The sequence below is a fragment of the Mirounga leonina genome, unplaced genomic scaffold (assembly GCF_011800145.1).
Source record: "Mirounga leonina isolate KUSES-001 unplaced genomic scaffold, KU_Mleo_1.0 Mir_268, whole genome shotgun sequence".
Taxonomy (NCBI): Eukaryota; Metazoa; Chordata; class Mammalia; order Carnivora; family Phocidae; genus Mirounga; species Mirounga leonina.
In genome coordinates this window covers 7,272,953-7,285,644 of record NW_023270649.1, presented here as the reverse complement: position 1 = coordinate 7,285,644, position 12,692 = coordinate 7,272,953, and the positions used below count along the sequence as shown (strand labels likewise).

The 12,692-nt window shown below is 43.8% G+C and overlaps 1 protein-coding gene across 2 annotated transcripts in view; it reads left to right on the top strand.

Moving 5' to 3' along the window:
- Positions 1–12,692, top strand: part of MID1 (midline 1) — a 150,610-nt gene that overhangs the window by 32,708 nt on the left and 105,210 nt on the right. The window contains exon 1 of one of the 2 annotated variants that reach the window (XM_035029689.1): positions 6,851–7,093. The exons of the other annotated variant lie outside the window; for it this stretch is intronic. The gene's annotated coding sequence lies outside the window, so the exon portion shown is untranslated. Of the gene's footprint in view, positions 1–6,850; positions 7,094–12,692 lie in introns of those variants that run through there. 2 annotated transcript variants of the gene reach the window in all.

Below are 12,692 nucleotides of genomic sequence, written 5' to 3'. Positions count from 1 at the left end.
CTCTCATGATTCCTGCCGGTTCCTGCTGTGCTTGTCTCCCTTCTAGCCCCTTGAAGAGATGGGCTCTAAAAATCATGGTTGCCATTTTACCTAGCTGGTGAATTTCTTTCTTTTGAGATTCCTTTTGTTATTGTCATTGTCAGTGAGACCCCAATACAGCTCTCAGGCCACGGACTCTCCTAGTTTCCCTCCTCTTTAATCCTCCAGGCATGAAGCCCTAGCTGTACCTGTCCGTTAACCCCCGAGCTGTTGTCCCACCTCTTTCCCTTCCTTCCTGAAATTTCTCTTAGAGGGGCAAAAGCAAAACCAATGACTCTTGAAATGTCTATTAATTTCCTTCACACCCTTCCCTGTACCCTTAACTGCATGTCCATGGTTACTTTCAACTTTGGGTTAACATCCTGCCATCAAACACTCAGACATGCAGGGAATTCTAAGTACCATAGTTCCTGTTTTTTTGGTCCACCATGTGATCGTGGTTTTTCTCGCAAACTTTATTGCTAAGATAAATAAAGAGGTCGCTGTTTTCCAATAATTTATCACTTTGTCTTTTCACGTAAGGAATGGTAAATGTCGGATTTTAACATCCTTGAAAAAGAAATCATCCCTTAAGGAAATATGTCACTGAACATTTAACAATTTGAGGATTAAATCAAAACTCGGTGCCCAAATGGCCGGAAAGTTTTATACTGAAATTACGGTGTTGTTTGCTTGGTTATGGGCTGGGGAACAAGCCAAAATAGCAAGAAAGCCTGCACAGGTATGAGTAGAAATGTCTTTGTAGCTAAAGTAGACCTCACCCACCCCTCTTCTTCTATCATGGCCTTCTTTTTGTTTCTTTAATTTTATGTATGGTTCTTTGAAATGATAGTGTTTTCTCACCCATTTCCTGGTTTATTTTATGTTTCCTTCGTGGAAATGTAAGCCCTCCCAGTGCCCACAGCAATGCCTGGCACACAGCAGGACCTCAGAAAGACCTGTTGAATGAATGAATATTCAGAGAAATGACTTTCTCTCTGGTTTTACTCCAAAAGTAGTTCTAAAATTAAAAAAAAGCTGAGTTAAAGTCAACTTAATATACATATAAGATTTCTAATATCACAGAATTAACAAAACTAGCTTATTCTTCCAGACTCTTAAAATAAGTTTTGGTTAAGAGTGAAGACCAGATACAGGCTGATTTGGGACTGATAAGGAAGTTATTAAGGGCTCTGTTTACTTGGGCAAAATCTATGGGTGGGGCCTGCCTACTCTGCTAGTTTTCCTGGTGCATTACCTGATATTAGAGGATGGTGGGGATGAGGAGCAGGGAGCATCTTCTTGTGGTCTTTTACCTCGGGTCTTCCACGGATGGCTCAAGGGTCATTCGATGTCAAGTTAACTGCCTCTACCCTAACTTACTGGAAAGCCCAGTGGTGATCTGATTTCTTGTGTCAGATCTCCAAGAGGGGACAGGAGCTGTGTCTGTTGGGAAATAATTCTCCAGAGACCTCTCATGTTTCTGTACCTCTTGTGAGCTGAGGTGCTGATGGCTTTTCTTCCAGACCATCTCTTCAAAGATACTTATTTGAATAGCAAACAGCTTGGAAGATCGAGATAGACCTTCTCCCTCCAGGGTAGAAAGCAGGTTTGTTTGCTGTCCATTATAATAAAGATAACATCTCTCTATAGGGCAAATGTCAGGCAGGTTTGCTTGCAGTCCATAGTAAAAGATTCGGGTTTCCTAAGCTTGGGTTTCTCAGCTGTGATACAACCCCCCTGTAAATGCAGTGTGCACTTGGGGGACAAGGAGAACTGACGTGAACACGAAACACACCAGGCCTGCTGTGCCCTGACTAACAACATCCTTTGTCTCTGACTCACGGGTCTCATGTCTTCTGCCAAAATCCAAGAAACTGGTAGGCTAACTGATTAGCTCGCAAGTAGGAAAAATCTGAAACCCTGCACTGTTCTTAATAGTCTCACTTGTACCACCCATGCCAGGGTCTCTGATTTCCTGCAAAATCAAAAATTCTGACAAAGGATTTGTCTGGGACAGGGAGCTCTTCGGTGAGGAGCAGAGAACCAAGGACTCTAGGTCATGGTGGGAGACCCAATGATAATGAAGCGTGGCCTGTTGATAGCTGGGAAATACAGGAGATTGCCTCTATGAAGACAGTTATTTAAAAATAATTGACAATAATAGAAATGCTCGTTTATTAGTCATATTAGTGCACGGAAGACATTCCATGCACGTTATTGAACAAATACATGGATTGCTATTCTCCCTGTTTCCACAAGTGGGTTGAACAAGTTTCCAACAAAAAATACAGATCATTAATGTACTCAAAGAAGAGTGGGAAGAGGTGATTCAGGACAAGAGAGGAATAAGGGTGTGGGAGCTACAGTTTTGCTAGCACTTTTAAAACTCTGCCTCAATCCTCAGAAGACCCTTGAGATTGCTCTCATTGTCGAGTTTTACAGATAAGGAAACTGTAGAAGATAGGAAGAGGATCTGTGAGTAGAAGATATGTCGAGTAGTTGGCTTCTATCCGCCTTTGTTAGGAAATGGCAGAGCCGGGGTTTGAACTCAGGTTTATCTGGTTTCAAGGTACGCGTTTCTTTGCACGACACCACGCTGATGGTCTCACCCCAAAACTAGACCAAGGGTAGTTGGGCCAACTGAGCTCAGGGCTTAACCCTATCTTTTCTGCCAACGTGTCACAGAGAAAGCCAGATGAAATGCACTAAAAGAGGAAAGCCTATGAGTTTTCCCTTCCTCTTACAATAGAAGGAGAGGGTGGGGAAAGACGAAAGAAGTGGAGTAGCAGTAGAACAGAGAAGAGGAAAGAGACGGCCATTTTGGAGGCATTGCAAGACAGGATATATTATTTGCTTTTCTGAACCCTTTAGCTTAGAGGCTGCAGTAATGATCATTATACCTCTCATTATGTGGTAAGTCCAATAAACCATACGAACTCTGATGATCTCACAAGATATGTTGCCCTACTAGCAGCTTTAGCAGAATTTGCATTAGAAGAAAAGTAGAAGGTGATAAGAGCATGCCTTGACCAAACCGATCTGTTACATTCATGCGAGCTACTTAGTCGTGATGATTGTTCCTCAGCAAAGAACCCATTTGGTAGCTTCCCTGGGGGTTCTTGAAAGCTCTCTCTTTTTTTTTAAGGTTGTATTTAAAGTGTGAGACTATGCTCCGAATGGAGAGAGATGTTTTTTCTTTCTGTAAAAGATTCTGTTTCCTTATGAACGTCCACCAAGTTAGCTTAGTTATTTAAAAAAAAACAGTATCTTATTTTAGATGGGTCAAAAACATCTAGTAATGTCAAGAAGTGGATCATGGGTTGAAGAGTGAGTGATTTAATGTGATTTGAAAGCAGTTTTAATTTTATGATACTTTGCATGCGCATGCGCATGTGTGTTTGTTTTAATGATAACCTAATTTTACTGCCCCAGACTTTTAAGATTTCTTGCTGCCTGGAGAGCTCATTCATCCATTAGCATTTACATCTTTTCAAAGTATTTTTGCTCAAATTTCTCCCAAGAAGCCTCCTGCTTTTGTTCTGCGAGGACTCACAGTTCCGATGCTGTTCTTAATATCCTGTTTTCGTTTGTCAGGACTGTTGTCCTTTTCATTGCCATGTTCCCATCGTTCCCCTTCTCTCATGTGGTGCTTTTACAATAACAATTCAGAACAAAAGAGTCACTCCTTTTTCTGTTGCCTTAAAAAAAAAAAAAGACTTCATCCCCTGACTGTAGGGCTTCAGTGATCACGGGAAACGTTTAAAGCTTGTTCTTCATAATAGTTAACCAGGAGTTGTGAATAAAGGTTACTTTTCTTTATTTTTTTAAGATCGCAAAGTAGCTTCAGGGCATTGTGAACATGAGGTTTTTGTGTGTGGCTGACTGTGAAGTTGAGAGAGAAAGCAATTTCCTTTGAGGAAAGGGGCTATCGTATTTGAGAGAATTTCCCGATCTGTCCATACAATAGGAATCAGTTACTATGTGACATTGTCATTACTTCAGTGAGTCATGGGACCTGAGTATTTGTGCGTGCCATTGAATGTCAGCTTTTCGGTGTTCAGAGAACAATGGTGGACTGCCATACTGGCCACCATCAGCAACTATTTATTGATGCATTTTTCTCCTTGTGGATAATGAGTGGGAAGGAGGGAGTGTGCACTTTCTCGGCCTCCTAGACGAGTATTGTATGAATGAAGTTAAGAAAAAGTTTTCCCAGTTGGCAAGCGTTTTTCCAGGTGGAATCTCCTTGCAACAATCCAGCTCAACCAGTCTGTCCTTCAGAGACTAGACCTCTTACGTCATTTTGCTATTTTCTGGGTAACCCTTTTCAGATATGAGCAGGCATTTTGGGGGGGTTAATATCTAAATTATGTACAGATTTCCATTTTTGTGCAGGGGAAGGAACGTTTCTCTAATGCAGGAGGGATGTTGTAACTGAGGGGTTTGTGAAGAGTGAATTCCATCAAGTGTCCCAAGTAATTTTGCAAAGGTGCTTTTGTATATGGATGCATGTGGGTGTGTACATATATACACATACCTATTTATATAGGACTACAAAAGTCAATTTCATTGTGGACATATATAGGATTTTAATTTAATTTTATTATGTTATGCTAGTAACCATACAGTACATCATTAGTTTTTGATGTAGTGAGCCATGATTCATTGTTTGCATATAGCACCCAGTGCTCCATGCAGAACGTGCCCTGTTTAATACCCATCACCGGGCTAACCCATCCTCCCACCCCCCTCCCCTCTAGAACCCTCAGTTTGTTTTTCAGAGTCCATAGTCTCTCATGGTTCGTCTCCCCCTCCGATTTCCCCCCCTTCATTTTTCCCTTCCTTCTCCTAATGTCCTCCATGCTATTCCTTATGTTCCACAAATAAGTGAAACCACATATATAGGGTTTTATATAGACATAGAGCAGTTCTACAAATGGGTATAGAAATGCCTGTTGAACTGAAATCACTTGGAAGAGCATTCAGGGAAGGCGGCGTTGAAGTGCTTTTTATCTGCGGGAGATTTCACTGGAATCAGCGGTGGCTTCCATTTCCACCAGCATCACAGTGGCGGTCCACTCTCCAGGAGAGGCGATTTAGACCTCTGTCAGGAGACTAGGTGTGACAAGTACTCGCTCTCTTCCTTCTCTCTCGCGTCTGCTATCACTGCCTTCAGCACCAAATTCTTGCCTGACACTTGGTGCAGCATGGACCGGGGAAACATCAGTCATTTTCAATTGAATGTTAAATAGGTTCCATTTGCCTTTAACACTGGACGTTTTCTTTCTTGGTATCAACTGTAATAGACATGAAATGTCTGAGACCCTCTGATGGTGGGAAATCTCCTGTAGAGGTTGTCAGATTAGGCTCTGTCGAAGATTATAAAGGTTGTTGTTGTTTATCCTTCTCTTTTGTTTTTGAGGGGTGGAGTACGTGTTTGTTTCCTGGTGTTTCAACCAAGCAATGCTTTCAAATCTCATGATGAAAAAGTTCTTTCGAATTCTGTTTGATGTACGCGTGTCTTTTCTGTGGATAGCGAGGACTTCTTTGGGAAGTCATCTGTATGTGAAATTGAGTAATCCCTTTGTTTATTGTTAACAGACAAATGAAATTATGATTTGTACAGACATAAGCCAAGAAAGTATATGTTTGCATTTTTATGTCCAAACATGTGAAGCATGCTTTGGTTTACCGTGAGGTGTTGCAATGGCATGAAAGTAGGCGTCTCGACGTTCCAGCCAGGCAACAAGGAGGAGACGGTCCTTGCCTCCTGCTCGCCCTTTAGCAAGAAGTTCTTACACACTTTTGGTGGAGGCCAGATGTCTGGGTTTGCACATGAAGCGTGCAGGTTTGCAATCAGCCTGTTTTTTTGTTTTGGCTTGGTTTGGTTTTTTTACACTTTCCTGATGATTTACTTTAGTTGCAGTTTCTTGTCTTGCGTGGTGATAAGCAACATCCTTGAAAGAACTGCAGGGTAGGACTTTTTTTTTTTTTTTTTTTTTTTGCTTTTGGGAAGACTACTGCCTCTTCTTCCTTTAGACAGTCAGTTTTTAAAAGATTACTTTCCATTCTCAATTCACTCTTTTCTTTGCCATTCTGGAAACTGAAATCTGGGACACCCATCACAGATTTGCTCTTACATGTATATGTAGGCATTATACATATATATAAACGTATGTCTATATGATAGGTTATATGTATGCATAATATATGCATATATGTATGTGTATATATGTATTGCTTCTGTGTGTATAGGCATATGTATGTGTTTCATACACATGTATTTTCATTTGTTTATCAGGATGATAAATTGCAATTTAGATCTCTATTTTGGGAAGGAAAAAATAAGCACTTTATTGTGTCTGTACGAGAGAGAGTTCTTCTTGATGTAATGTTTTAAAAAACTCCTTCCAGGTATTATATTTTAATTCAGAAGATAGACACAAAATAATCAGTATATTATTTAAAAAACAACAACAACAGCAACAACAACCCGGCGTCCAGCACATAATGTGATCTTGTACTTCGGGGGGCAAGGGAAGCGAGCGCCCGTTGCTGACCCCGGGAGCTGGACAGGACGCTCCAGTTGGCAGCATGGGAAATTGGCACCCAGCACTCGGCTGTGGGACACTGACCCGCTGCTGGTCCCCGTGAGCAAGGAGGGTACAGATCTCCGTGCCAAGTCATCGTTTTCTGGGGGGGACCAAGCGGTGGGTATTAATCTGCCCTGAGCTGCCTTTTCATTTGGCTTGAGTTGAACGTTGAGTGGGCGAGAGCACAGGGAAGCCCTGCCGAGCTGGGTGGAAAAGGCAGTTGGAAAGCAAGAGGGAGTTTTGATTCTTCAACTCGGCAACCCTGGCGGGGTGGGATGAGGTGGAGCTGGCCTTCCTGGAATTGTCGCGTCGATTTTCCTGTTGTGTTTCACTGTTGACGCTCTCCCAGACACACAGGACTGCTCCGCCGCGGCCTGCCACCCGCCATCTGGTCTCGGTGGCCTGTCTGTCATTTCGTGGGTCCCCATCCTCTGCCTACGGCGATGTTTCTTCAACAAGAACTAGGGTGCAGCCCATTGGTGGGTATTCGAGGTGATCTCTTTGTAAGAATCTGGAGAGATGCTAAGAGAACTAGTAAGGACAAATGTGCTATTTCTTGTTTGTAACCTATTTATCAGTCTTAACAGTAGGACAAATTGCATTGGTGAGACTGTCGCGGGGGTTTCTGTACTGTGAGGGCAGCGGGATGGGGGCAGTTGGTCCTGGAGAAATCAGGACTGCTTTTTTGCATTGTCATTGGTGTCTTTTTTTTTTTCTTGTCTGCTTGTATAAATGAACTCCAGAAGGTGTATTTAAGCATTCTGTTAAGTAAATTTGGAAGACTAGGTTTCAATTAAAATAACCAGACAGTGTGACCTAGCTCCCATTTCTCCTTAATTTTTATCATTAAAGCCTTCATATCCCCAAAGACATCTGCTGTGCTTCCAAGTGATTCTTTTCAGGAATGTTCATTCATTATTAATCAGGTTGCATGGTCAAGAGAGTATGTGATTATCCTAGAGATCCAATTACTAAAAAACCGAGCACGTTATGGACAGATGTGGAAGGATAGCGGAGGTTTTGCGAACAGTTTAATTCAATCTGCATGAATTCCACCAGGCTGGGGCGGCAGTGGGGTGGGGGGGGTTGGTGAAATTAAAATTCTTCCCTGTTTCTCACTTTTGGTATTAGGTGAAACATTTTAACTTCCAGCACTCCTCAGAATAAAGACCAAGTGGCAAGTTATTAAAAACATCTATTGTATTAGTTTGTTACTTTAAAACTTGAGACTAGTGCCTCAGTGCTTACCTGCTTGTCACGGTTTTGTTTTGTTTTTTCCCAGTCAGTCCCTCTGGTCCCTTAAAATTTGGTTGGCAGAAATTCTTAGTCATCCATCACTGATTAAGGGAACGGATTAGAGTGTGCTGACCGTCGGAGGTTAACCACAGCGCTCTTTCAGAGGCATTACCTATAGAATGTTACAGATCACTTTTTTTTCCCCCACCTGTTCCTGCTAGTGTGTTATTTGTATTGTTGCTTTAAGGGCCACTTTGCATTTTGACTGCTCTCTGCCGTAATTTGGAGTAGGAAGTAGCCTCTGTTGTGGTATCAATTTCCAGTCTTTCAGAATGCCATTAAATTCAGTTGGATCTCCCTCTGCCCTCTGCATCGCGTCCGTGGCCCTGTTTTACTGTGCATTTACTGACTCGCCTGTGTCTCAAATCAGCCAGGGTGCTAATCGGTAAAGCAGCGTTTGGGTAGGGTGTTTATTCTGTGGTTTTTATAACTCAAAGCTAAATACTAAACCATGACCAAATATGCAGACGTTGAGTGCTCGTATTATGTTATTTAAAACACTCTATTTGTGGTGAATTCCTCTTGAGTATAGTACCCAGTTTCTATTGTTTCTGCCTCACAAGCTGAGGTTAATTTCTAGAGGTTCACAGTTCCAAAGTTTTGAGTCCTCTGAAAGTCCGTGTTTCTTCTGATCTAAGATAAAAACATCATTCCACGATCCTCAAAAAAAAAAAAAAAATCCACCTGTGGTTCTATAACAGGGATAATCTCAGAGCAAAAATCCAAATGGCAATAAGCCAGCTAAATCTTCATTACCCATGTGAAGAGAGGGGATAGGAAATTGACTTGGTTGTAGTTCTGAAATGTAGGACTCTCTAAAGAAAATGTACTGGTAGAATTTGGGATGCTGTTTGTTAGTTACAACACTTTTGAGGGCTTTCTCTCTGCCAATCGCCCAAATCGTTTTTATGTGATCTGGTGTAACATTTGTACAGTTTTGGTGGTGTGTTTGTCGTTTCGGTTCTGTTTTGGTAAATTTAACATCAAGCTTAGTTTCCATACCCCAGAGGATATGTAGAAAAAAACGGGAGGAAGTGCCTCAGGGATCATCCGGGCAGTGGCTGTGAGCCACCTGGTAGGATCAGTTGACCGCCGGCCACCCCCGCCGGCCACCCAGTGTTGGTATCCAAGTTTATTCCTTGGTCTAGTGACTCATGAATTTCCCTCATAGTGATGGCTTTCAGAGCCGTCGAAAGTGAGGGACTGAAAGTAAAATTACTGGTGGCTGGAATGTGTGCTCTTTGTCATACACTCCAAATCAGAAAAGTGATCATTGTTCATGGAGTTTGCAGACATGACATAGAGTAGTTGCAGGGAAGCGCTGAGAGATGGGTTTACCTTATGATTAAAATGTCAAAACACCGTTAAGAGAAATTTGGAATTAAGAAACTCCTGGATGACATGCTGACAATCAGGTAGCTCCTTCTAGTGGGTGATTGAACTCAGAGACTGCACTTGGTCTGGAGACTCCTAATTCTTGGTCACTTGCATATATGGGTGAAACTTCCATACTCTGGGGATTTTGATCTGGACCTGCTCACTGACGTTGGCCACAGGTTAAACCTCGCAATGCGTGTCTTCTTCCCAAGGGCTCCTCGGTGTTCCTTCAAGGTGCAGGCTCTCTTCTCTGTGTCACTGCAGACGTCCAGGGAGACTACAAGGAATAAAGTGGTGAAATTCTAACATGAGCTAGCGAGCAGGATGATAGCAAGGGTTGTGACAGCACAGGGGGTTGAATGTTTTCTTTGCATGGACTTGCCCAGACGATGGTTTTGCTCTTACTTCAGAGGAGAGGGCAGAAAAGATGACTCCAACAGCCAGGAAGCTTCCTCCTCACTTGCATCTCGCTGGCTGAGAACAGTAATCCATAAGGACATCCAGCCTGAGTTCCCCATCTCCCTTCTCAGTTCCAAACCTTGTATCTCCACTAAGTCCTGGTGTCCGTCCTCTTCTACTGGGGACTGTCTCCTTGAGTCCGTTTCCCCCAAGAGCCCGCACCTTGGACAAAAGAAAGCCCTTCTCCCTCCAGGAAAGTCCTCCTCCTGGGATGCGTGCTACCTCCGGGTGATGATACTTGGAGCCCAGAGGGGGCGAGGGGCCATCTGCCCAGGCAGCTGGTTCAGCCAGATCACCTTAGCCATCACCTGGGTGCCAAGGTCCGATCATCCTTGCAGTCCTCACCGCCCGCTGTCCATCTCTCTCTTGATTAATTTTTCTTAACCCCAAAAGGCACGAGCCTTTGACATCCAGATTTATCATGGGGGATTTCGAGGAGTAGGTGGTCATTTGGCTCAGGCCACCCATTTACGATTGGCCTCAAATTTAGACGATGAGTGTTAACTCCGTATGAGATTTGTGTTTGTGTCTGCGCTCGCGCGTGCGTGCCTGTATCAGTCCCGGAGCTGATCCAGCTCTACTGAAAGAATGGGATGAATCATGTAACTTTAAACCGGAGTCCCATTACTGATCACTCTCTTGTGTACCAGGAAATACTATTTTGAAATGAATGTTTCAGTTATTTTGTAAATATGGTAGTTACACCACTTTGCGGTTTTCAGCTAAAAGCCTTACCTTAATTGTAAACATTTAAGACATGTTGCACTATTTATAGCCATGTTCTAAAACAATTCTTCTTTGTTTAATATGAAATCTCCAAATACAACAATGGCCAGGGTTCTCAGGGCCTCTAGGAGGTTCTGCCGTCAGCTTAAAAAAACCAGAAAACAAAAACAAGAAAATAAACATGAAACACACTCAAAAAAAAAAGAATCTCACAAAGGGGAAAAGGATCTGTGCTGGGAAGAAAGGCAAAGGCAGCTGCTAAGAGCAGCAAATGGTCCCATCCCCCGGGTTCCTGGGATGGGAGGTGAGTGCGTGGGAATCAGGTTGAAGAAGCAGTTCGGGAGACACTTGGGCAAGGTGTTGAAACAGGAGCTAAGGCATCCATTGGGACTCATCCTCTGGCCAGCAGGGAGCTAGCTGCTCAATGTGTGGGCCTCTAAGAGAAGTGACAGGAAAATGACGAGGTGCCAGAAGCATGTGGCAAAGATGAAACTGAGGGACAAAAAGATTGGAGGTAAGGAATCAAATTAGGAGGTGTTTGTGTGTGGGGGAGTGGGGTGTAATAGTCTAGGAATGCAGGAAAGAAGATCCGGATCAACCCAGAGGCAGTGAGAGCAGAGAGAAGGAAACCAATCAAAGAACGAGGGATTGACCCTCACGTGTCTTGGCTGATGATTTGGATTTGGAGGGCAGAGTGTCTGCAGGGCTGTGTTCCTTCAGGAGGCTCTGGGGGAGACTGTTTGTTTGCCTTTTGCAGCTTCTAGAAACAGCTCACATTCCCTGACTTGTGGCCCTTCCATCTTCAAAGCCAGCGACGGTCATCAAGTCTTTTCTGCATCTCATCACCTGGCCCTACTCTTCTGCCTCTCATTTCCACATGTGAGGGCCCCTGTGATTCCGTCCAGTGCACGTGGATCGTGCCCTCATCTCCCCCATTTTCGGGCCAGCGGTAGCAGCCTCACGAGGCGAGTTTCGGACTTGCAGTGATCAGGAGAACGGAAGCACCATGAGGAGACTCCAGAGGCTTGTAGGGCATACAGGTTTGGGAGGGAAGCTGATGAAACCCATGGGACGCACACTCCAAATTGAGGCATTTACAGTAAATGAAGCAGAGCACTATCTGTGCTGAGCTGGGATTCTGGAAAGAGAGACCCTGCGAGAGACAAGCCTAGGAGTCATTCTCATAGACGCTGTACGAGAAACGAATGAACAACCTGGATGGCTTTTTTTTTTTAATTGAGGTGTAATTGACATATAACATTACATTAGTTTCAGGTGTGCAACCTGACTCCCTATTTGTACATACCGTGTTATTACCTACAGCCACCGTGCTGTACCTTACACCCCCGGGGCTTCTTTCTTTTACAACTGGAAGTCTGTACCTTTTGACCCTCTTTGATGACCTTTGGACGGAGGGCCAGACCCTTAGAAAACACCCAGGCTCTGCTTCGCTGGAAGGAGAAGTCAGCAGTGCTTAGAGAGAGGAAAGCCAGAAGAGCACAGTTTCAGTGACACACAGAATGAGAGAGGGTGGGACAGGAGGAAGACAGGGGTGTGAAAACCTTGACATTATCGGTTTTCCTCAGAAGTCTTGAATTTGTAAGAAAGTTTCTGGAAAAGGTGTCTTGCATCCAGTGCGTCCCAGGAAGCGAGGCTCAAGTGCAGCCCATGGCTAAGGACGGTCCTGCTTAGGAATTGTTCGGAGTGAGTGCTGGAAGAAACTGGAGGGAACATCTGTGGACGCTGTCCCAGGGCCACGCAGCTAATAAAATAGCCGAACTGCGTGTCATCCTCGACCGTCTAGCCACCCATCCGGCTCTCTCCTTTCCCTCTATTCCATGCCCTGTTTTAGACTACAAACCGTGGACAAGCAGAGGTGTGAGCTGTAAATTGTCGCCATTCCCAGTTTGTTGCAAGGGGTTCCCATGATTACCCACATCCTCCTCTGAATGAGGACCAATCAGCCCATTCAGAAAAATGTTGAGCTATAGAATTTCCTGACAATGATACACATGTGTGATTTCCTTCTATTGTAACGAAGGCTAAGAATCTCTCTCTCTCTTTTTGAGGACTAGACATTAAATTATGGGAGTTAAGAAAAGGAAAAGATAACATTTTTCGCAAATCCCCCCCCCACACACACACCTGTTTGGTGAACCCCCGTTCATCTTCAAAAATCCTTCTCACATATTGCCTCCTTCGGGAAGTTTCCCGTCTTCT